Source organism: Gossypium raimondii, chromosome 2 (genome assembly GCF_025698545.1).
Source record: "Gossypium raimondii isolate GPD5lz chromosome 2, ASM2569854v1, whole genome shotgun sequence".
Lineage (NCBI taxonomy): Eukaryota > Viridiplantae > Streptophyta > Magnoliopsida > Malvales > Malvaceae > Gossypium > Gossypium raimondii.
Genome location: NC_068566.1, coordinates 2794813 through 2821988, shown reverse-complemented (window position 1 = coordinate 2821988; position 27176 = coordinate 2794813). Strand labels below are relative to the sequence as shown.

The 27176-nt window shown below is 33.5% G+C and overlaps 1 non-coding gene across 1 annotated transcript; it reads left to right on the top strand.

Moving 5' to 3' along the window:
* The first annotated feature begins 9568 nt into the window (after window positions 1-9568).
* Window positions 9569-9675, top strand: LOC128039375 (small nucleolar RNA R71). The gene has a single exon (XR_008193879.1). It is a non-coding gene; the product is annotated as a small nucleolar RNA R71 (small nucleolar RNA).
* Window positions 9676-27176: the final 17501 nt, after the last annotated feature.

Sequence of the window (27176 nt, the reverse complement as noted above, 5' to 3'; positions counted from 1 at the left end):
CTTTTGTCTTGGTGTTTGTTTCTTCCATTTGTGATTTTAAGTTTTGGATTGTTTTGAAAATTTTATAATCTTAAACATAAATAAAGTATATACTTGGTATGTCTTTTTAATTGTAAGTTTGCATCTTCTTTTTTCTTTTCTAATACTACATTTTATCTTTTTTTCCTTAAATTATTTGGCTATTTAACAATGTTTCTCTTTAGGGATTATCATTCCTTTGTTTGAAGATGTATTTCAAGATGGCAAAACTAATATGCTAATACAGGGCTGGTAACAGCTAAATTTCGCACTTTTTTAGTTAAATTTGTGTTTTAACATTTTATAAAATGTTAAATAATTTTTTAAGAAAATACTAATTAAAACATTAAATTTGTAACAATATTGACATAACAACCCACATGGTAGAAAGTATTATATGACATGTCATTAAATTATTTAAAACTTATAAAAGTATTCAAAAATATAAAAATTAAAAAAACACTAAAAAGTTTATAAAATTAGCATGGAGTACATGTGGGTTGCCATGCGGGTTGTCCTATTTAAGAATTTAACATTTTAGTTACAATTTCCGTTAAAGAGCTAACAATTGAACTTTTGTTTTTTTTTTTTAAATATTGAGGGTCAAATTTAACTCAAAAAAGAATAAGGGTATTGTTACCTTAAGTTGCTTGTTTGTTTAAAATAACAAATGCATATTGAAAGTTGTAACAACCCTCGCCTGACTCGATTGTCGGGTCCGAGTTACAGGATGCTGCATTTATTTTCGGAGTAACTACCGTCAATCATATAGATAATAATCATTCCAAACATGCAATAATATGTTAAACATATTTACAATATGTTAAATAATCAAATCCGAACTTCAATCAAGCTTATGAAAGCTTTTTTGTTGACTCGAGCACAAAATAAGACCAAATTGTAAAATTTTAAAAATTCAGGGTCCATGTCGTGACTTCACCTCCCCCTCATCGTGACATCGCCAAACATTTTTTCACGTTGTGATCTCAAGCCACTCGATGTCGCGACGTGACTCACTGTCGATCAACGTTTCAAAGAGGAATATTGCTAGTCAGGACGTGGACTCTATTTTTGGTAAAAATGAATCATTTGGTACCTATTTCAGAACTCTCAACTAAACCTATCAAAGGTCGTTCCATTTGATCACTCAAAACCATGCCAAATACATACATTTCCTACTAAAACATGTCCTTTACCAATTCAAAACAAGATCAATTCAAAATGAGTTCAACTATTACAAATTATCCAAATGTCTTCCAAACCAACCAACCAAACACCAAACTTATCTATGCCAAATTCATATCCAAACATGCTGTAAAAAAATAGAATGTTGGTAATGACAATATATCGCAAAGAAAAGAGAAAAAAAAAAAGAACACATATTTTGACGTGGAAACCCTTTTGGGAAAAAACCACGGGAAGAGGAGAAGAAAATTTACTATGTCAAATTCGAATGATTACAAAAGGAGTAGACTATGTCTATTTATAGACTTGTAAAACCATATTCTAATAGGAGTGTAGTAACATTGAAACACCTTATTCTAATCAATATCAAATAGATGGAGTTTAATAAGGTTTAAAAAACCTTATTCTAAAATAAAATAAAAGAAGGGTAGTTCTATATGGATTTTACTTTCATTTTATTTTACCACTGTATTTTATTTAAATAAGGATTCGGGTCACTCAATTCTAAGAATCTCCACTTTGACACGAATTCTCAATGAACAAGTTCTTCATCGTGAACATTTAACAAACAAGTTCTCCACCTCTTCCATAAAACCCCTTAAGGGTTTAACTTTAACAATGAATGATGGTCACTAAACTAACTATAATTACGACAAAGGCAAGCGCACCTATCAAACAATAGAATAGCTATGGTGAGTAGGGAATATCGTATTCACGAGAACTAAAAGTACTAATAATTACTGTTTTTCTATTATTTAGCCAATAAATTGAATTGATTGTTTTTAATCTAAATTTACTAATCTAATTTAACTACGAACACAACAGAGAATGAAATAGAAAAATAATCGAAGATAACTAATGAGAAAGACTACCCAGGAAAGAATCCACCTAGACTTCACCTATTATTTTGAATCTGAATTAAATGATTTTATTCACTTGTGTCTTGATCCGTAGAAATCCCTAAATTATGTTAATCTCTCTTTCGAGAGTAAGAATAACTAACTCTAGGTTGATTAATTGAAATCTCTTTCTAATTAAAACCCCTATCGTCGCATTAACTCGATCTATGGATTTCCCTATTAGATTTAACTCTAATCCGGTATATTTATGTTGTCTTATTTCTAGGATTGCATTCAACTCCACTCAATTATGCTAGATCTACTCTTAAACAGGGACTTTTGCTCCACTAAAATAAGCACATTAAACATGAATTAATATTCCAGAAATATTAAAATAAGAAATAAGCATACATAATTGATAACAAGAATAAATTATTTATCATGTAAATCAGAAACTAAATAATAAGATTCATCATAGGTTTCATCTTCCCTAGGTATCTAGGGAATTTAGTTCATAATCCTGAATAGAAACATCTCAAAGTTAGGATAACCACAAGACATAAAGAAACTCAATGAAACTTCAAAAGAAATGAAAAGGAGATCTTCGATCTTGATGGAGATCCATTTTAGAGTTGATTCCGATGGCGTTCTTCAAGTGTTTTCGTCAATCTTTTCTAAGTGCCCCTTTAGGTCTTCTTCTAATTGGTATTTATAGACTTTATAATGCTCAGAAAGCCTAAAAATTGAGTTTTTCCTCGTATCTTGGAAGTAAGTTGCGAAATCGACATGGAATGGCACATAGGTGTGTGGCCAACCTGTGTGGCTCACACAGGCGTGTGCCCAGATAGTGTGTACATGCTCAGGCTGTGTGGATCCTGAAAACAACTCTTTTTGTTTGATTTTGGCTAGTTTTTGCTCCTTTACATAATAAATCATCCAAAAATGTATCAAGAATGGGATTAAAAATATGTTACTTTTATGGCTTATCAAATATCTCCATACTTAAGCATTTGCTTGTCCTCAAGCAAAATCCTCAACTCACAATTAAAATTAATCTTTCTCAACTTATAATTCTCATCAATAATGTTTCGGCATAATTCACAAATAACCATAATTGACAATTCAACTAAAAGAGCACTAAAGATTCAAACAATCCAAGTTGAACATTTTTAAAGCATGAACACATAGATATTTCCCCTTATCTAAGTAATTACCTTTAATTCAAAATCAACAAGAATCGACATCATCACTAAATGTTTACTCAAATCACTCGAAGTGTTTAAGGTTCAAGAATAAGCATTCAATAGTCAAACAAGAAAGTCATTACCATAGGCTTGCATGAAAATCAAATCTCTACCACTATAAAATGATACGATACACAAATCAAAAGGTTTTTAAGAGGTTGTAATGAGCCTTAGGTTAAGGGTGTGGAGAAAGGCTGGAAAAGTTGGTTAAAATCGAGATCGAATTGATAAATTACCAAACTAGAAAAATAAACGAATGTTGAACTACAAGCAAGTGAATAAATTAAGAACTATTCAAGAATAAGAAAACGATCTTCTTCTCAATATATTAATTTAATTGTTCAAACTCAATCATAGAACTAAATAATAATCAATATATATTCTTTTTCGATTTTCTTTTTCTTTTTTTTTTATTTTTTAACAATAATAAATAATTTAGCAAATCAAACAAAAGAGCATAATTAGGCAACAAACCAAATCAAATCTTGAGTAAAAGGGAGCCAATAAAACGGGAAAAAGTTTCAACGAAAAAAAATTATGGGTTAACATTAATGGGTAAATCAAGAAACGGTGTGTTAAGCTCAACGGGGTTCACTAAGAGTTAATTATGTAGGTAGGCTTTTTATGGAATAAGTGGGTTAAAACCTAAGTGTTAGTATCATCTCAGTATATCAAATCAAAAGGTGTGGTCTTGACATGTATAATCGATGCAAGTTCTAAAATAACAAATCAAATTGACACACTCATAACCAATAAAAAAATGAGCAAGAAAAATGTATGCTCTAAAGGCTCAAAATCTCATAAAAAATCATGGTTTTTGATGTCAATCTTGCAAATCTCAAACTTCAATGTAGTACTTCAATTTAGGGAAACAACCTAAAAATTTTAATTATTGAAAAATAACTTATCACGCTTGATTCTCTCATATCCTAAAGTTTAAATCAACCAATACACAATTATCAGCAAATTAATCTAAAACACATCAATCAAAATTTCAAATCGACACAAATTTATTCTAATGGAAGTATGAGAAAATTACTTAAATATAAGACATAATTAAGAGATTTTCTAATAATTATATAAATAACCTCCCACACTACATTGTCCTCAATGTACAAATAAATATAATCATAGAATAAACAAAATATCATAAGAGAGAGAGAGAGAACTGAAACGCCTTGAATATTGGATGAAATTGTCAAAATGGTGAAAAGTGAAATTGTAGATAAATCTAGATGTAGTGTATGACTCCGAGCAAACTAATAAGAAAATAAACACAAATAGTGAAGAAGATTAAGGGGTTATAACTTGATTAGAAACAACCATAAAAATATAGTTCAAAAGATAATAATTAAAAGAAGTACAAGAAAATAAAAATAAAACAAAACAACAAAAAATAGAAAAAAAACATAAAATTAAATAAAATTAAAAATAAAACAAATAAAATCAATGATCCTCATCATCGGAGGCATCAGTAGGGTGAGTCGCTGGTGCCGAAGAAGATATGTGGAGGTGCTGACAGATTTGCTGCAGTGTCGCGTCAATACTATCAAACCTTTGAAAGTAGTGCTACTCGAAATGAGTGAACTGCTCGGAGAGGTCCTCTAATATAGCAGCAGAAGAAACATGACGATGATTCGAATGTGGAGGATGATGTGGGTCCTCGTGATGGAAAGGGACACCATCAGTGAAGTTATCGGGTTCATTCTGAGAGTCAGAATGAAATAATCGGTACTCAGGAAGATCTACTCTATGAAGTCACTCGATCATCCTCATATGGGTCATGCTCGATATTTCTTGTAAGGACATATGGCCGACGATTGTAAGCGTAGAAGACTGCTCCTGTGTGTCGAAGAGATCGAAGTGTCGAGCTAGTCGAGTCACATAAGGGCCTAAACAGATAGGACCCTTTCTGTTGTTGTCTGTCTGATGGAGGAAGGTAAGGGCGATGAACTAGGCTAAATAAAAAATATGTCTGGTGGCCATGCTCTATAAAAAATATGCATCGGTAGTACTGATGACTCCAATGCTTTCTCCCCTACTGGTCAAAGTATGAGCTAGAAAGACATGACTATACCATAAAGTAGGAGGGAGAGAAGTCGTCTTCGAGTGACTCACGGCATAAGGTGTCGTACTCGCCGTAAGATCTACCCAACAACTAAATGATGAGTAGTTGATGTGTCGGTGTAGGTGGAAGAAGTTCTTAGCACTCATAAACTCCTAAGTGTATAGTCCCAAAGCAGCCGAACTCAGGGACACTCATATTGTGCACCAGGCCACCAAGTCAGAAAGTGATGGTGCCCGGCTCATCATGAGTCGTTATCACATACTGGAGAGTAAATGTAGAGCAAAACTCTAAATTCAGCTTCGTGTATGTGGACTCGAGGATAAAGAAGAACTGGTCCTACGGGGTTGTGTCAATAATGGCACGCACATGATCAGCTAGTTGGACCTGTTCCAAAACTGCTCAATCAATACATCAGCCTAAGTCGAATGGTCGCAGTCGAAGTATCTGAAATAAGTCCTCCTGGGGACCCACTGAAAATCGGATATAGGGGTGATAGGCTTCGGTAGAGGTGCTCGCTGAGGAGGTCACGCCAGGTGTCTTCCGCTTTTCAAGCAAGGACGATGACCTTGGACTTGCTTCGTGTGTTCGTCATGATGAATCTACAATAAAGTAATCAAATAAATTAAATGGACGAACCACCATAATAGATGCAAGCTAATAGGAAATAAAAATCGAAATTAAGCTCAACAATTGGACTAATAAAGAAATTAACTTTGAACATAATAAAACTAGTAAGCAGAATGCTAATATCAAACAAAAACATAGCAAGAATTAATGAAACTAATAATGAAAAATAATAAAAATGAATAATCAAGAATAGCAAGAATAGTGGAAGCAAAAGAATAATGACATAAGAAAAAAGAAAAGGAAACATAACACAAAAACAATGGTAAAATCAAAAATAAAATCAACTAAAATAAATAAATGCATACTACTGCTTAATGCCAAAAAATGATAAGTATAATAATAAAAAATGATAACTACCAAAATAAAATAAAATAAAAACAAATAAACAAAATAATAAAAGATAAATAAATAAATAAAAGGGAAGGGCAAAAGGGGGAACCGACGGTGGGGCAGTAGTGGGTACGAAGACGCAGCAGTCGACAAGCGTGGTGGTGTGTGATGAGGCTGGGGAAGGGTGGAGGTTGTAACGCGGGGGTAGTTTGCGATTTGAGGGGGAGGAAAGGAGAAGGGAAGAAAGGGAAGGGGCCTATTGGGGAAAGGAAAAAGGTCGGGTTGTGCGTGGTCAGTGGTTAGAGGGCGTGGGCTGTCAATAGAGGAAGAGAAACGGAGAAGGCTTGACGAGGGAAGGGATAACAGTGGTGAAAGAAAGGGAGAAGAGAGAGAGGGCGTGGTTGAGTGGAAGGGGCGACTTAGGTGAGGGAAAGGTGAGGGGGAAGGGTAAGGGAACGGCGGTGGCTAGGGTTGATAGGGAAGTTGGGGAAGAAGACAAAATAAAGATAAAAAAAAGTGAGCTAGGGTTTTTAAGGGTGACACGGTCGTGTAAGGTCCCGTGTTGGGCCACATGGTCGTGTCACACGCTCGTGTGGTTCTCCCCAGCCCATGTACATTTAACAATACCAATCTAGTCTTTACACTGCCTTGGACATGCCCGTGTGTCCAGGACGTGTGTACCACACAGCCATTTCACACAGCCTTGTGCAACCTCCTTCGCTTCTTCCATACCCGTGTGAAATCTAATATGCCCGTGTAGCTCAGCCATGTCTCGCACTCGGCTATGTGCCTTGCCCGTGTAACTCTCTGACTTGATTTAAAAATAAAAAAATTAGCTCTAGATTTTACATGGCTTAGGACACGCTTATGTATCCAGACTGTGTGAGTCACACGGCTACGTCATACGGCCGTATGGACTATTTTAAACCGTGTAATTGTCAATTTTTTAAAAAATTAAATCCCAGGATCCACATGGCCAAGGACACGCCTGTGTGTCCAAGCCGTGTGGCTCACACGGCCATGTCATCAGGTCGTGTAACTCACTGTCAAACCCCTTACAATGCACACGGCCTGGGACACACCCATGTGTCCAGGTCATGTGGGTCAAAATCACTTTTTTGTTATTTTGAAAATTAATTAATTTTAAAAATATCATGAAATCAGATTAAGAAAATTAACAATGTTAACACTCGAGTTGCCTCCCGAGAAGCGCTTATTTAAAGTCATAGCTCGACGTATCTCGTATTCATATGGCCACGATGGTTCACAGAGTCGAAACTCCTCTTTCTCGTTATCAATTCTATTATCAAAATAAGGTTTAAGTCGAGTACTATTTACCTTAAATGTGCCAAATTCAGAATGAGTTACCTCGATTGTACTATATGGGAAGGCATTCAATACAGTAAAGGGATTTGATCTGTTTGCATTAAGCTCCGAAGTGGCAATTCGAGGATCAATTTTATCTAGCAGTACCTTGTCCCCAACCTTAAATTGGTTCGTTCCATCCACATGCTCATCATGGAGTCGTTTTGGCTCTTCATTGTGCTTTTTTAGTTTCTCCTTGACATATGTCCGCCATTCATCCAATTCATCTATTTGTAGCATTCGTTCTTCATAGTCGTTCTATTTATGTTGCATGGATTGAAACGTGGCTCTATCACGTTTTTTCGAGGGGTTTCCTGCAAAGAAGGTTGAGCCACATGGTTACTCATATTAATAGAACTTGTAAAATCATCTCGATCACTAGATGTCTTAATAGAATCACGAGCTTAGAGAGTAATCGTTTCATCACCTATATGAAGTACTAATTCACTCGTACCAACATCAATTATAGTTCTAGCAGTTGCTAAAAATGACCGACCTAGAATCAAAGGTACGTCGTTAACCTCATTCATGTCTAAAACAACAAAATCAATTGAGAATATGAATTTATCAATTTTTACAATAATATATTCAATAATACCTCTAGGAAATCTAATGGTTCTATCTACTAATTGAATACTCATCCCAGTTTGTTTGTGTTTCCCAAGACCTAATTACTTAAACATTTTATAGAGTATGACATTAATACTAACCCCTAAATCAGCCAAAGCATTATTAATATTCAAACTACCAATTAAACAAGGAATGGTAAAACTCCTTAGATCTTTCAATTTGTTAGGTAGTTTATTTTGAAAAATGGCTGAGCAAATTGCATTTAGCTCCACATGCGACGAATCATCTAACTTCCTCTTATTCGCCAAAAGTTCCTTTAAAAATTTAACAGAATTGGGTGTCTAAGAAAGAGCTTCAATAAACGACAAGTTAATATGTAATTTTATTAGAAGTTTAAGAAATTTACGAAATTTTTCGTTCATGTGGTCTCTCTTCGTCACGTTAGGATATGTCACTCAAGGTTTATTTTCTTTACCAACCGGTTTCTGTTCATTTTGGCTTACCTCAACCTTACCATTACTTACTACAATGTTTTACCTCGATTCTTGTTCAGATTAAACTCACCCTTCTTTATCTCGTGCAGTAATTGCATGAAGTTGCTCTCTTGGGTTAGTTTCGGTATTGCTAGGCAAACTACCTTGTGGTCATTTTGAAATCAACTTTTCGAGTTGATCGATTTGGTTCTCGCGCCCTTGAACCAATGTTTGTTGATTTTTAAGCACTACTTAAGTGTTTTGAAAACGGGTTTCTAACACCGAGATAAACTTCGTTAACATCTCCTCAAGGTTTGGCTTCTTCTCTTGCTGGTAAGGTTGTTGTTGGAAGCCTAGAGGGGATTGTGCTCTTTGATTTCCTTGACCACTCCAAGAAAATTGGGATGGTTCCTCCAACCTGTAGTATAGGTGTTACTATAAGGGTTATTTTGAGGCCTAAAATTATTACCTATATAATTTATTTGTTCGTTCTCTGTGCTAGAACCGTAGGGTAGACATTCTGGATTGTTCATTTCTCCTGCATTCGTATCGCATTGCATTACCGGATGTACCGGCATAGAAACATATAAACCATCGATATTCTTATTTAATTGTTATACCTGATTTTATAACATGGTGACTGCACCTAAATTGAAAACATCGTCTGCTTTCATCAGCTTCGTCCTCATGACTTGCCACTGATAATTATTCAATGCCATCTCCTCTATAAATTCATAAGCCGCTTCAAGTATTTTATTGTTCAGAGTTCCACCAGCTGCTACATCGATCAATTACCTAGTTGAGGGATTCAAACCGTTGTAGAATGTTTTAACTTGTAGCCATAGAGGTAACCCATGGTGAGAGCACCGTCTCAATAAGTCCTTATACCTCTCTTATGCATCATCTAAGGTTTCTAAGTCGATCTGAACAAATGAAGAGATATCATTCCTCAACTTGGTTGTCTACCCAGTGGAAAGTACTTCAGTAGGAATTTCTCGATCATTTGATCCCATGTAGTGATAAAACCTTGTGGTAAAGAATTCAACCACTGTTTAGCTTTGTTCCTCAACAAGAAAGGGAATAACCGTAAGCAAATAGCGTCGTTAGAAACGTCATTTATCTGGAAAGTATTACAGACTTCCAGAAAATTAGCCAAATGAGTATTTGGATCTTCGTATTGCAAACCATCGAACTGAACAAATTGTTGTACCATCTGAATAGTGTCCGGCTTCAATTCGAAATTATTCGTAGCAATGGTGGGTCTCACAATACTCAATTCAGCCCCAGTTAGAGTGGGGTTGGCATAATAATACATAGTACGAAGAACAAGGTCTGGATTTGCAGAAACTACAGGAGGTAGCTGATTATTCTTATTATCACTTATCTCATCAATAATAATAACGTCATCTTGCTCGTCTACTATACTCTATCGACTCTGACTTGCTTCTCTACGATTTCTACAATGAGTACTTTCAATCTCACTGTCAAATAACAATAATCCCGACGAGTTTCTTCTAGTCATAAACAAAAGGAACCTGCCAGAAGCAAATAGAAAAAAAATCAAGAAATAAAAATAAAAGTAAAATGCAATAAAAATAAATGGCTAAATTAATAAAAACCAAGTGTTCCTAATATTTTAGTCCCCGGAAATGGCGCCAAAAACTTAATGGTCACTAAACTAACTATAATTACGATAAAGGCAAGCGCACCTATCGAACAATAGAATAATTATAATGAGTAGGAAATATCGTATATCGTATCCACGAGGACTAAGAGTACTAGTAATCACAGTTTTTCTATTATTTAGCTGATAAATTGAAGTGATTATTTTTCATTTAAATTTACTAATCTAATTTAACTAAGAACGCAACAGAGAATGAAATAGGAAAATAATCGAAGATAACTAATGAGAAAGACAATACCCAGGAAAGAATCCACTTAGACTTCACCTAGTATTCTGAATCTGAATTAAATGATTTATTTACTTGCGTCTTGATCCGTAAAAATCCCTAAATTATGTTAATCTCTCTTTCGAGAGTAAGAACAACTGACTGTAGGTTGATTAATTGAAATCTCTTTCTAATTAAAACCCCTATCGTCGCATTAACTAGATCTATGGATTCCCCTATTAGATTTGACTCTAATCCGGTAGATTTATGTTGTCTTATTTCTAGGATTGCATGCAACTCCACTCAACTATGCTAGATCTACTCTTAAACAGAGACTTTTGCTCCACTGAAATAAGCACATTGAACATGAATTAATATTCTTGAAATAATAAAATAAGAAATAATCATACATAATTGAGAACAAGAATCAAGTATTTATCATGTAAATCAGAAATCAAATAATAAGATTCATCATAAGTTTCATCTTCCCTAAATATCTAGGAAATTTAGTTCATAATCCTGAATAGAAACATCTCAAAGTTAGGATAACCACAAGACATTAAAACTTCAAAAGAAATTAAAAGGAGATCTTCGATCTTGATGGAGATTCGCTTCTAAGTTGATTTCGATGGCATTCTTCAAGTTTTTTCGTCCATCTTCTCTGAGTGCCCCATTAAATATTCTTCTAATTGGTATTTATAGACTTTAGAATGCTGAGAAAGCCTAAAAATTATGTTTTTCTGTGTATCTCGGAAGCAGGTTGCAAAATCGACACAGGATGGCACATGGGTGTGTGCCCAACCCGTGTGGAAATGCCCAGGCCGTATGGATCTTGAAAACAGCTATTTTTGTCTGATTTTAGCTTGTTTTTCACTCATTTCACTCCCCTATGCTTACCTAAGTATAAAAACATGAGTTTAAAGGATTATGAGCATTAAATTCACTAATTTACATAATAAATCATCCAAAAATGCATCAAGAATGGGATTAAAAATATGTTACTTTATAGCTTATCAATGAACACCAACCAAGTCTAAGCAATGCTCAAACTTGGTTATAGGAAGTGATTTAGTCATCATATCTGCAGGATTTTTGTGAGTACTAATTTTACTCACAACACTATCACCACGAGCAATAATATCACGAACAAAATGATACCGAACATCAATGTATTTTGTTCTCTCATGAAACATTTGATCTTTTGTAAGGAATATGACACTCTGACTGTCACAAAATACTGTATGATTTGAAGGTCTTCATTGAGTTTACTAAAGAGTCCCCTTCAACCAAATAGCTTCTTTACAAGCCCCAGTAATCGCCATGTACTCAACTTTAGTGGTAGACAAAGTTATTGTAGTTTGGAAAGTGGCTTTCCAATTGATTGCACAACCTCTGATTGTAAAGACATGACCTGTGAGAGATCTTCTTCTATCAAGGTCCCCAGCAAAATCAGCATCAACATATCCAATGACCTCATCTCTAGTTCTTCCAAACTATAAGAAAATATCCGTAGTACCTCGTAAGTATCTTAAAATCCATTGAACTGCGTTCCAGTGTTCTTTACCGGGATTCGCCATGTATCTACTAACTGCACTGACTGCATATGATAAATCTGGACATGAATAAACCATAGTATACATGAGAGATCCCACTGCAGTATAATATGAAATATGTGACATGTACTCAATCTCATCATCTAATTGTGGAGACAAAGCTGGTGAAAGTCTGAAATGGCCTGCTAAAAGAGTACAAACAGGTTTAACACTCTGCATATTAAACCTACAAAGAACTTTCTCAATGTACCCCTTCTAACTTAGGTACAATTTACTTACTTTTCTATCTCTGAGAATCTCCATACCAAGTATCTTATTTGCTGGTCCCAAATCATTCATCTCAAATTCTTCACTTATTTGGGCTTTGACCTTTCTTATCTCTCATTTTATCTTTCACTGCTATCAACATGTCATCAACATAAATGAGTAGATACACAAAAGAATCATCAACTTTTTTCTTAAAGTAAACACAACTGTCAAACCTATTTCTTTTGAAATCTTGAGAAGTCATAAAGGAATCAAACCTTGTGTACCATTGTCCTGGTGACTATTTCAAACGGTAAATGGACTTTTTCAGCAAGCAAACGTAGTTTTTTTTTTCTGAGACTGTAAAACACTTTAGTTGTTGCATGTAAATATCCTCCTCAAGTTCTCCATGTAAAAATACAGTTTTTACATCTAACTGCTCAAGCTCCAAATCATGCATGGCCACAATACCAAGTAAAGCTCGAATCGAACTATGCTTCACAATTGGGGAGAACATATCTGTGAAGTCCATCCTAGAATTTGGCTGTAACCCTTTGCAACAAGCCTTGCTTTATATCTAGGTTCTTCAACTCCTAAAGTCCCTTCTTTCTTTTTAAACATCCATTTACAACGAACAACCTTTTTACCTTTAGGAAGTTTCACAAGATCCCATGTTCTATTTTTGTGGAGTAATTTCATCTCCTCTTGTATAGCAAACATCTACTTTTCTAAGTCTTCACAACTAACCGCCTCAAAATAATTAGATGGCTTTTGGTTTGCATCTATATCTTCAACCACATTTAAAGCATAAACAACTAGATTAGCCTCAGCATACTTCTTTAGAGGTTTAATTTCTCGTCTAATTCTATTTTTGCGATAGAGGATTGTGGTGAAGAAGCAACTCTATTCTAAATTTTTGTATTGGCTTGAAGAGTCGACTCCGTTGTAAATTCTGGATTAATTTGAAGCTCTATCTATTTTTTAATATTCTTTATTGGAATAGTCTTTAAGAGATAAGTTAGGTAGCATATCAGTTTCATAAAAAACAACATATTGGCTAATCACAACTTTTCTATTTTCAGGACACCATAACTTATATCCTTTTTACACCAGCTTTATAATCAAGAAAAATACATTTAATGGATCTCGATTCCAATTTTCCATTATCAACACGAGCATACGTAGGACACCCAAAGATCTTTAAATCAGAATAATCAACAGGATTACCAGACCCTACCTCTTGTGGAGTCTTTTTCTCAATACCAATGGATAGAGATCGGTTGATAAAAAAGTATGCATTAAAGACTGCTTCGGCCCAAAATGACTTCGGTAAGTTAGCATTCGACAACATACATTCAACTTTCTTTATGAATGTTTTGTTCATTCGTTCTATAACGCCGTTTTGTTGCAGAGTATGATGAACTGTCAAGTGTCTCACGATCCCTTCTGACTTGCATAGTTTATTAAGCTCATCAGAACAGAACTCTAAGTCATTGTCTGTACGGAGGTGTTTTATTTATTTTCCCGTCTATTTTTCAATCATAGTTTTTCAAGACTTGAATGCGAAAAGCACATCAATTTTCTGCTTTAGGAAGAATGCCCAAACTTTTCTGGAAAAATCATCAATAAAAGTTAGCATATAATTAGCTCCACTCTCGAAGGAACGCTAGATGACTCCCACAGATTAGAATGAATATACTCTAACGTTCCCTTCGTGTTATGGATTTCTCTGGTGAATCGAACTCTCTTTTTCTTTCCAAAAATGTAATGCTCACAAAACTTCAGTTTGCAAATTTCTTGCCTATCAAGAAGTCCTCTTTTGCTCAATTCTGCCATGTCATTCTCACTTATTTGCCCTAGGGGCATATGCCAAAATTAAGTAATATCATCATCTGACAAGGAAGAGGAAGAGATAGTTGCGTCACTAGTAACAGTAGAACCCTGCAAAATATATAACTTGGCAGTCTTTCTCTGCCCTTTCATCACAACAAGAGAACCTTTGGAAATATTCAAAACCCTACTTTTAGCTGTGTATTTGTACCCTTTTGAATCAAGAGTATCCAACGAAATTAAATTTCTCTTCAATTTTGGAATATGCTGCAGTCATTAAGTGTTCTGACAACTCCGTCAAACATATTAACTTTAATCATTCCAACACCTGCAATTTTACACGAAGCATTATTTCCCATCAAAACAACACCTTCAGACACTGTTTCGTAAGTTGTAAACCAATCCCGATTGGGACTCATGTGGAAGGTGTAGCCGAATCAAGGATCCACTCCTCGTTCACTTTAGAATTGTTGAAAGAAGTGACTAGAAGTTCACTATTGCTGTAGTCTTCTACAACATCCGCTTCACTGGATTTTTTTAGTTGTTTTCCTTTTTGATTCGCAGCCTCTCTTTTGATCTTATTCTGTAGCTTATAGCACTCATATATAATGTGCCCTTTTTTCTTATAGAAGTTACAAGTTTTACCTCTATTTGAAGACTTTGATCTACCTTTAGATTTACTGCGATGATTTCGTTCCTATGTCCTTCCTCGATAATCATTAGCATTCTAATCGTGTCTCTCACGAACAATGAGACCCTTTCCCTGAGAGTCGAGTTTAACCATAATATGTTTCATCTTATCATACGAGGTCAAAGAATCATAAACCTCATCAACTATGAGAGACTCGCGGCTATATAAAATCGTGTCTCTAAAGGTTGAATAAGACGGGGGCAACGAATAAAGTAGAATCAACCCTAGATCTTCCTTCTCATATTGAACCTCTATTGCCTCCAAGTTTGAGAGAATTTCTTTAAACACTGCTAAGTATTCGTGCATAGACGCACCTTCCTCCAAACGATGAGCATAAAGACGTTGTTTCATATGTAACTTGATGGTTAGAGTTTTCGACATGCATATTTGTTCCAGCCTCTTCCATAATGCAGCGACGGTCTTCTCCTTCATCACATCCTGCAAAATTTCGTTAGACAAATGTAGATGTAATTGTGTTAACGCCTTTCGATCCTTATGCTTCTTCTCTTCCCCTGTCAATGTCAAAGGCATCTTATCTATCTCTAACAGGGCATCTTCTAAGTCCATCTGTGCAAGAACTATCTACATCTTTATCTACCACAACACGAATATGGTGTTGCGATCCAACATCAAAATTTTATACTTCAAATATGTCATTACTGTGATTGAGATGAACAACCTGAAAGCTCTGATACCAATTTGTAAAAAATAGAATGTTGATAATGACAATATATCGCAAAGAAAAGAGAAAAAAATAAAGAACACACAGATTTTTACATGGAAACCCTTTCGGAAAAAACCACGGGCAAATGAGAAGAAAATTCACTATGTTGAATTCAAATGATTACAAGAGGAGTAGGCTATATCTATTTATAGGCTTGTAAAACCATATTCTAATATGACTGTAGTAAGATTGAAACACCTTATTCTAATCAATATCAAATAGATGGAGTTTAATAAGGTTTAAAAAACCTTATTCTAAAATAAAATAAAAGAAGTGTAGTTCTATATGGATTTTACTTTTATTTTATTTTACCACTATATTTTATTTAATTAAAGATTCAGGTCACTCAGTTTTAACACATGCCTAATAGTTCAAGCACCATAGTTCATGTCTTTAGCAAGGGAATCATCACATTGCTCACCATTTAAACCTAAACAACTTAATGTCATTTCATCTAATAATTCATCTATGAAACTCCAAGCCTTACCATTGCTACACAATCTCGAAGCATGCCATTTCAAACATCATACATTTCTCAAACATATCAACCAAAAATATGCCATTATAACTAGGCACCAACCATTGCCAAATCATGCATTTCAACCATATATCAAGACAACATTTAAAATTCAATTCAAACATACTAAGTAATGGTAAAAACAAGCTTACACAGGTATACATATTCACATATAGATACATACACTTCATGACACCTATATACATGCCACAACTCCGAACTTAAAATGATTGAAAAACTACTAATTCAAAAATGGGATAGTTTGAGATTCTAGGCAATCCGCTTGACACGTTCTGCAAAGTGACAATCTACAAAGAGAGAGTAAAACAATAGGATAAGCATATTGAATGCTTAGTAAGTTCTTAGGCATGAAACAAAAACTTACCACATATCAATAAGGTGAATTTAACATATAATCACATCAAATGATAATTCAAACATATATCATTTCAATCTACTAAAATCAACTTTTCAATACCATATTTATAATCAATTAAACATTTAATCATTTGAACATCAAATTCATATCATACACAGGTATCCTATTACACCAATTATCTGAGCTGAATATATATACACATGTCAGGTTACTCGTTCAAGCTAAACATTTAAGTTGGCATTAGGTTACCAGTCTCGGCTAAACCTGTGTCACAAGTATCTTCGATACATCAATTACTCGTCCGAGCTAAAAATATATATACAAATGTCAAGTTACTCGTCCGGGCTAAACCTTTAAATTGACATCAAGTTACCAGTCCAGGCTAAACATGTGTCATAAGTATATTTGATATATCAATTGCTCGTCCAAGCTGAAAATATATATACATGTCAAGTTATCCGTCCAAGCTAAACCTTTAAATTGGCATCAGGTTACCAATTAAGGCTAAACCTATGTCACAAGTATCTTCGATATATCAATTGCTCGTCTGAGCTGAAAATATGTATTTGTGTCAAGTAATCAATTCAGACTAAACCCTTAATGATACATTCGATTTCTTGGTCAAGTTGAAAATATACATGTAAGGTTATCAGTCCAGACTAAACCTTTAAAACAACATCAAGTTACCAGTCCAAGCTAAACATATGTCACATGTATCTTCGAGTCCGCAAAAAATGCTAGATCTCGACAATCATCGATAATCAATCCGTATCAGTGTGCACAAAACCTTTATTAAGTTCACCTGAACATTTTCATCTCATGTTACCTTTCTTTACAATTTAGTCCATACCTAACCTTTTGTACCAAATCACAAACAATCCAAATTTCAACTAAACATACACATATTCATAGTTCAAATACACAAAAATTTAAACACAATCATACCATATAAACTTACCTGGTCAAATCAGCCAACAAGTTGAATTTGCAAGGACTAATCGATAATTTTGGCTTTTCTTTGGTTATCTACAATTTGGTTCAATTCCCGATCTATGCAATTATTCAATTCATTCTATCAATAAAAAATACTTTTATATCATTCAATACTATGCATGAACCAGTTTAATTTCCTTTTTTGAATATGCCTAAAGTTTTGTATTTTATTCAATTTAGTCCTTAAAACTGAAATAGCCATAACTTTCAATTTTGAGCTTCGATTCCAAAACTGATCTCAATCACATCCTTCTATTACCCTCAATTGTCTATTATTATAGAATTTTCATATCAATTTGAAATTTATACACTTTAGTCTTTATGTTCAAAACTAACAATTAAACATTACAAAATGAGTTCTTTTTGCATCTAAGCTTAAATTCTAACAATTTAACACTCATTTCATCAAGAAATCATCAATGACAATTTTCAAAAATTTTAACAATTTTAAAATTTGGTACATAGGCTATCTAAATCAAGCTCCCATTACCTAAAAATATAAAAATTACAAGAAAATGACTTAATTGAACATACCATTCAAGGGTCAAAAGTTTGAAAGCTTCAAATCCTATTTCTTCCTTATATATTCAATGAAAAGAAGAAGATGGAGAGAAAATGATTTAGTTTTATTTTAATTTTAGCTTTTATACTAAGATTATTACTTAATTAATTACTAATTATCTTAATTAAACTTAATTAATTTAACCTTAAGCCAAATTAACATAAGTTCTTGGATTTCATAATCATCCACCACCGATTGACCATTTAATATGGTCTAATTACACATTTGGTCTTTTGGCTATTTAAAATCTATAGCGATAAACTTTTATAATTTAGTCTCTATACCTTACTTAACTATCAATTCAATAAAATTGAATGACCAAACTTTAACAAAGTTTAATACTAACCTCGTAAATATTAACTAATATTTACGAACTCAAACTATGGAAATGGGGTTCTAAAATTGTCATTTTCAACACCATTGAAAATCAGACAGTTACAAAAGTGGTAGACTGTAGTGACCACTACGGCTTGGCGTTGCGAAAAATTGTGCAAACAAAATAGAAATAACACCAAAGTTTGTTTACAAAATTCAGTTTCCCTACATCTATGTAGCCTAGCTCAATGAGTAATTACACTATCTTTAATCCACATTACAACAAGTGATTCACACTATATCACTCCCCAAGTATAGAGATCTCATCTTTGGACCTAAAGACTAAAACACTAACTTCCAAATCCTTCTCCTGAAAACTTGGGCAGTAAACACTCAACAATGTTTACAATAACAATTCGCACTCTCTATAAAAATAGTTCCTCAAATCGAATAGATTAGGATGCACTCAATAAGCTCTCATTACATAACCTAAACAAACCTCAGAGCATATATTCAATTTCGGCTTGCTAACATAAAATCTAAGTGAATACAAAGTAACTAATTGAAAATAGTTATTACATTAATGACAATCAAAATAAAATCACTCAAAGATATGCTTTCAAAAATCAGCAGTTCTATCTCGATCACATCTCCACATTCCAAAGTTTTAATTGATTCACACGAATCCAATCTAACATTCAAATACCAAGGATTGGTTTCGATAAATGAACCAAATTATCTTCAATATAATAACACATAATCAAGTCCAAAAATTTTCTTTACTAAATTGCCAACCCAAATAAATCTTACATATGAACATGTACCGTATTAAACATGTAATTATATCTAAACAAGTTGCGTTTATCATATAGTAGCATGTCCTATTTATTACATCGTTTTTGTATTTATTTTCATATGTAAATTAATCATTTTCTCTTTATCGAATAAAATAAAACTCATGAAAAAGCATTGCAGTGCTCAAAATAGAAATGTTTTTGTTCAATTACTTCGAGGAAAAGAAGAGAAAAGGTAAGCTTACGTAGATATCCTATCGAAGTTATTGCAAAACACAAGTATATTTCAATATCAACAAATTCTTCAAATTAAAGCATTTTAATCTATTTTTGGATTTTTTACTATATAATTAAAAATTAATTCTCACACATACGGATAGAGACATACCTATACTATACTATTCAAATAAAGAATTACTACTTACTCCAATAAACTTTATAGATGAACATCTTTTCCACATCAAATCAAGATATATTTTTGGATGTTGTCTATTCTCTAGCCTACCCTAAGCCCATATTCATATCTTTTTCAACCACCAAAATAACTCTAATTTTTGTTTTCTTCTTGGTTCATTAAAATCAATAGAATCATGCATGAATCCAACCAAAAAGGAAACCCCAAAATTAATGGGACTTTCTCTCTTTATCCTGAGGATTTTAATGCACTTGATATGACAGTATAGTTGAAAGTTGAATTTTGATTGGCAGTGTGGTTTAATTATTTTACTGTTGAAGATGGAATATGAAACGTTAATGAGAAACTTGAAAAAGGCCTTTTTTGCATTGTCTTGTCAACTTGCTTGTAAAATTCAAAGTATGCACTTTTTCTTAGCCATTAGAAACAAAAAACCATTGAGTTGTATAGTTCCACACCATTTCTAGAAAACAAAAAGAGAAATTTGACAATTTTTTCGAGTTCATGGACCATTAGCTAGCTTATGGTTCACCCCCACCCCCACTACTAGCTTTTGACAATGGAAAACCATGCAACATACCAAACTTAGGGCTCCAATATTTTTCAATGTCAAATGTGCGAATTTGATTATTTATTTAGATAATGTGGGAAAGAAAATCTAAACACGTTTTTATATGGGATAATATATCTAGACCTACTTTAGTATTTGTATTTTTTATTTATTTTGATATCTAACTTGATAAATAGATCATTTGTATTTGAATTTGAAAATTATAAAAGTTTTTGTCTTTGAATTTGAAAATTATAAAATTTTGATGATGCAATACTTTGAGATTATGCTACATCATTACTTAAAAATTAAAAAAATTATATAAAATTTTAGGTGATGATGTGGTACAATCTTAGAACGCCATATACAATATTCTAATAATTGGACTAGTGGTTGAGTCAACCAGACCACTGGTTTCCAATTCAATTGGTTTGATTGGTTCAACTAATAGACCAACAATAATTAATTAATTAATTAAAAATATAAAATAAAAATTTTATTAAACCGGTTCAACATGTTCAACTATCGATTTTTGTCCAAGTTTTCTATTTTTATCGGTTTCAAGCAGTTTCCGATTCAATCAGTTCAACCCCTTTGTTCAAACCAGTATACTGGTTGGTTCTTGATCTAATCAGTCTAGTTGACCAATACAAGCATGTTCTAAGAACATTGGTCACATCATCGATTCAAGCTTAGGAATCAAATTTGATTTAGCTGCCAAATTCAAATACCAAAGTAAACAAAAAAAAGTTACAGCTACCAAAATTGACCTAATTGCTAAGTTTAGGGACATAAAATTAGATCATCTTTTTCTTCTTTCAGTACACGATGATTCAAACCTAAATTATTTATGGAAAAAGTGAACCTTCAACCAATATCATATTATCCCTTCTTATATATATAAATTTTCAACTTTGGCTATTAAGTATCAAATAAAGTGTTTAATCATTGTTCCTTGATAATTCTTAGTTTAATGTTTAAATATTAATATTTGTAATTTTTTTGTTTATGTTAATTTAAGATCATAATGCCAGTGCACGTGAATAGACAATATTTGCCTAACAATTCTATATGTTGGTCAAATGTTTTAAAATTCTATTTTAAAAGAACAAGTCACCCTTTATTAAAATAATTTAGCAACACTTTGGCAAATTGGTATGGTAGGCTGTATATGAGATTCTTCTTTCATTAGCACTATTAATATTATCATCATCATCATCATTCAATTTTTAGAGACATGTATACTTTTTAATTTGGTAAACCTAGCTATTATGAGATTTGAACTAGCTGGTATTGCATGATTAAAAATAATATATATTAAGTCAGTTAAATCAATTAATTTAATTTAAAATTTTATTAATTGATAATCAATCAACTTATTCATATTATACTACTCTTGGATAAATTAGTTAAATAATATTTGAACTGAAATAATCAAACCAAAAATATCGATAAATTAATCAAGACAATGGATTAAACCAAAATGGGCTCATATTGTTAGTCTTGGCCCATAAACAATGGATCTAATGGACCCTTAATGGGCTTTGAAAAATTCCTTTTCCTTTCTCTTAAGTTAGGTTTTCCATATATGAATTTGTACACATAAGAAGTTCTCACAACAACTACGTGTCAAAATTTAGATCTTTGATTTGCCCATTTATATTTTTTATCATTATAAATTTAGAAGGAGATGGGTGTCATAAGGCTCGAGTACTGGTTTTTAATTTCACCATACATTAGCTTTGTAATTCCAAGTTGTGTTAGTTACGTAAGATAAAATTTGATACTAAAAATGTTTTTGTTATCAAATTTAATTTAGTGAATACTTGAGTATAAGGTGTGTAGTAGTTGTTCACCTCATTTTTTAATCGTGTGGTAAGAGGTTCGGTCCTCGTTAATGAGAATAGAATATATTTCATGGTTACCGTTTACCTCTTTGAAATACATCTACAACAAAAGGATTGATCATTATTGTCAACAATGAATACCTTGATTACATCCCAAAAAAAAAAAAAAATCAATGAAAACCCATATTTTGTTGTTTCACGTGAGTGTGTTAATCCTTTTCTAAAAATAAAGTAAGTAGGAATTTTCAATAAATTGACTACCAAAAATTAGTCTCTCCTAATAGTTTTTTCTTATAACTTTTTCTAACATCGTGTGATTTTTTTTTTTTGATAAATTACAAATAAAAGAAATGAATAATAATCACATGATTGAATTCGATTTCGATTTTTGGGATGCCAACAATAGTATAAGATTCTAATTTTATTTGGATAGAATTTGGGTATTGTTAAGCTAAGTGGGAATCGAATGGCTAAGCCATGGCAACCCAACCTTAAACATATCCATTTTTAAAGTATTTGGAGGATGGTATTTTCTTAATTTGAAGAAATGGACAAACACCTTGAACAATAATTCAAATCTATAAATGTAGGAAGAGTGTTGAAATTAGTAGATGAAAATGATGATGATGATGAGCATAAAGCAAGTCCAAAACAGGTGATGTAATGCCGCCCATACTAAATGTCCTCAAAGATGTATTTACGGTTAGGATTATGCAAAATAGATAACTTTGCCCACTTGCTCAAAAGCCAGTTTTGATCCAAGATCTTATCTAAACAAAGTTCAAAGCATCCAAAAATACGTAACCAAAGATAAGAGAAAAAACAAGCCATCGCCCATGCTTTTGGCTGAATCTATAATGGCCAAAGGTGGATTAAGCATTGTTGCTTCCCGTTCGAAAGTACTTTTTGATAGCAAAAAATTCTTAATTTTGACGGGCGGCAGTTTATAAGTAAATTAACCTGACTACATATATTCTTGGATGTATGTGGGGTTATAAAGATAACAAGCTTTCTTTTAAATAAACATGAATTGGCTTGTTGAAACTACAATCAATGTCAATCTTTATCTCCTTAATTCCAGCTTGATCAAGTCTTCAATATGGAATAATGTAACAAAGATCTTTTAATGAGTGGCCTTCTTTGGAAATCAAATCTCTTCACATAAGAAAACTCGATCACATTGAAAGTCTTCATAGAATTCGATCACATTGAAAGTCTTCATAGAATTCTTGCTTGTCTTGATTTATCCCACATTTCAACTCAATAAAGTGCTGCTAAAAATCTTTCAAGTATGTGTGGTAAAAAATGGGCTAAAGTTTTTCAGTCAAAAGATACCAACTAAATATGACAAGTTACACTATGTGTCAAATGTAAGCTAAGTTGTCAATGGAGTTGCATTTGGATAGCGTATTTGTCACTAACCATTTCTTTTGAGCCTAACTGTAAGATTGTTGCTCCTTGGCTTGTAAAACATTTTCTCCCTCAAGAATTCAATTATTAACCCAAGCATCCCATAATAAACCAGTTTGCATCCAAACTGACCATAAGTTTTGTATCATACAAGCCTTATTCCAAATAACTAAATTCTTGATCCTAAGGCCACCTTCAATTTTTGAATGAAAAATACTGTACCAACTAACTTCAACATCTCTTATTGTTATACTTTGTGTAATGGGCTTCACGGAACTTACAGTGTACCTTATGAACTAGACTGTGTATCTATGGAAAGCTGAACACATGCGAACCTGGGCTAGTTCACGAACCCCAACTTGGTGAACCTTGGAAAGGGATAGCTCCGCTAAGACTATATGAGGGTCACATGGAGACCTAAAGTAATTGATTACTAGCCGCCGTAACATGTCTCATCCTAGGATGTTACATCACCGTCTACAATCTTAGGACACGAGGCTAAGTTTGTCCCCCACTATAAAAGGGTCATGCAAATAGCTCAGGTAAGAGTTCTTTTTCCAATTATCCTTCTTCTGGATATATAGACTCTCTCCAAAAAACCAAATACCTTTTCCCAACTTTCATCCTTCTCCCTCTTATCTTTCCTGTAACACCCCAAAAATTTGAATGTTTGATTGTTAAATTCTGTTAAAATTAAGTCTTTGTATCTATGAATAAGTGCTCTGTTTATGTGTTTAAGATCGGAGGTTCAAGTCTTCCTTCTTGAATTTTATTGTTTATTTTGGTTTAACTCATTTCCTTGAACTCTTAACTTAAGTTTATTTCTGCGTTAATCTAAGTTAGGAATGAGTCTGTTGGTTCAATGGTTAAGCTTCTGTATATCTTTTGGTCCTGTGTTTGAGTTTTTGTGTATACAATAAGGAAATATATTTTTATGCTATTCCATAAAAATTGTTATTTTTCTTTTTCTTTAGTTAACTAAATTAAAACTTCTTTCCCTTCTTCTGCACGTTTTTTTCCTCTTCTTTCTTTTTCTTTTTCTTTTTCTTCTTTTCTTTGTTACTTCATATCAGTCTTCTCTATCCTTTAATTTTTGTAATCACTCCGTTAAATCTTGTTGTTGTTTTGTCAGGAAGTTGCACTATTTGTTGTTCTTTAACTGAAAGAGTAATTGCATAAGTTGTAGCTGAATTTTTGTTAACATTCACTATCGTTCGTTCTCTTGGTAAAATTGGCTCTGCTTATCTCTACTCGAATTCTCTGCTTAATCGTTCGATTGGTTTTTTTAGGCGAAGATCGTGAGGATAACAATCCTTCAATGCTTTAGGTCTGCGAATTTGCTATATCGTGTGAAAGTAAATGTGATTTTTGAATTTGGGGTTTTTGCATAGAATTTTTTCTGTGTAACTCAGTTTTGTGCGCTAAATCAAGCATATCGTTTGGGGAAATCATTATTTAATTGGACAATTGGTTGTCATTTTTAGGTTTCGTGTTGCTTCTACGTCAAACTCGTACCAAGTGTGTAATGAAAACCCAAAATCTTGCGAACAACAGAGGTCGGAAAACATGGTTGTCGACATCATAAGGTTGTGTGAGCCACACGGTCATGTGTCAGGCTGTATAGTAGGTTGTGTAACTCACTGTTTTAGAATTAGAGGCACACAAGCTAGAGACACATGTGTGTGTCCAGATCGTATAACTCGCTGTTTTAGAATTAGAGGCATACGGGCTAGGGACACTAGCATGTGTCCAGATCGTGTAACTCACTATTTTGGAATTAGAGACATATGAGCTAGAGACACGGACGTGTGTCCAAGCCGTGTGAGATATATTTTGGGTCTTGAGTCACACGGGCGTGCACTAAACCATGTAATTCATTGTTTGAGCTACATGACCGTGTGCTAGGCTGTATGGGACACTAAGGTAGGCCACACAGGCGTGTGCTAGACCGAGTGGACCATACGAGTCAGCCACCCAGGCTGTGTGAATCCACACGAGTGTGTGAACCAAAAATTGAGATTTTTCCTTATGGTTGTAATCATCGTTCGAATTAAATGTAAACATACCGTAGGGTCCGTATAATCTGAATTACACAATTGAACCATTATATGATGATCTATTACTAAATGATCTATTATTTTCATATAATTTTTTATATGAAATCTGATAAGTATGTGTGATGGCATTACATAAACGTGATCTAAATTTTTATTATTGTATACGCATATCTACTCTCTGTTAAATATACATCTACTTTGGGTTGGGAATTGTGAAAAGGAGGAAGTGTGAACAGTTTAATAATTTGCTGAATTTGGTGGCTAAGCCACAAACATATATCTAACTCTGATGATTTATCGCTTTCTGATCCGACAGTTAGATTGCAATTATTTTGAAATGTGACACACAGTCGCTATGCGATGTGTAGGGATGGATGGGTACTTGATACCTTATATGGTGTGTATGGATGGACGAAAATGGTGTGTAGCTATTGGAGGTAGAAATTAGGAATTGTATCTGAAATGTTCTGCAATTGTATCTAATATCTTCTGTTTTTGTATTTGCATTCGTTTCTAGGAATTTACTGATTTATGGAAAATCGAAATCATATTTGTTAAGTTACTGATTAATTGATAATCTAAGTTCACACTGAGTTGTAAACTCATTTAGTCTGTTTGTTTGGATTATAGGTAAATCAGACTTAAGCGAGTCGGCGGGTTTAGGGTTTAGGGTTTAGGGTTTAGGGTTTTAGGGTGGCAAGAGCTCGGTCATCTCTCTTCTAGTTATTTTACAGTTTTATATATACTTATATTGTTGTGTGTTTCATTTTAAATTACAGTTTATAAGTTTGAATTTCCACATTTGGTTAAATTTTAAATCGTTAAAGGTTGGACTTTTCTGAAACGATTTGATGTAGCTCTCCAAACTTGGTCTTAACGTCTAGGCCGGGTAGAGGGTGTTTCATTTCCTTCATCTTCTTCCCTTATTCACATTACTGGTCAACAATTTGTGTGGTGAGCATAGATGGACATGGCATACCCAGGTATCAATGATCCTCATACTACAAAGTTTGATCCTGCCAATGATCAACTTATAGACCCCGTTGGTCATAACACTAGAGCAAACATGGAGCAGACTAGAAAATTGAACTAGGATCTATTACATGCTGGTCAACAATATCCCCCACAAAATCAAAATCGATAGAACCCTCACAAAAAAAATCCAAACCACCAGTTTTAACAATATCCCCTATGATATTATAACCCCCAAAACCAGCACCATAGCATCATCGGCGGATCAAGGGACCTTGGCCAACAGAAGAAAGAGAATGTGAATCTCTTTTTCTTTGTGTGCGAACCTTCAAATTAGGTCTTTCACTTTCTTTAGAAGGTTCTTGAGTAACATCAATAATTTTGACTCTTTCAATGTTTTCAAGCACCTTTGCAAATTTGAACTCTTTTTTAACTTTTGGAGCCTTGAAAACCTTCGTAGTAACACCACAGCTTTTTCCTTTCTTGCTTCTATAATCTCATTTTTGCTCTAGACAAAGAGCATAAAAAGACAAAAACAATCTTTGGGTTCTTCACACAACCCTAAAAGGATCTCCACTGTGACACAATGATCTCCATTAGCCAAGTTTCAGTACATAGCTTCACTTCAGCAAGTTAATTTTCATTGATAATATTGAAGTCCGCATCATCAAAGCTATTGGGGCTCTTTCCCATTTGACAAAAGCGCCATACAT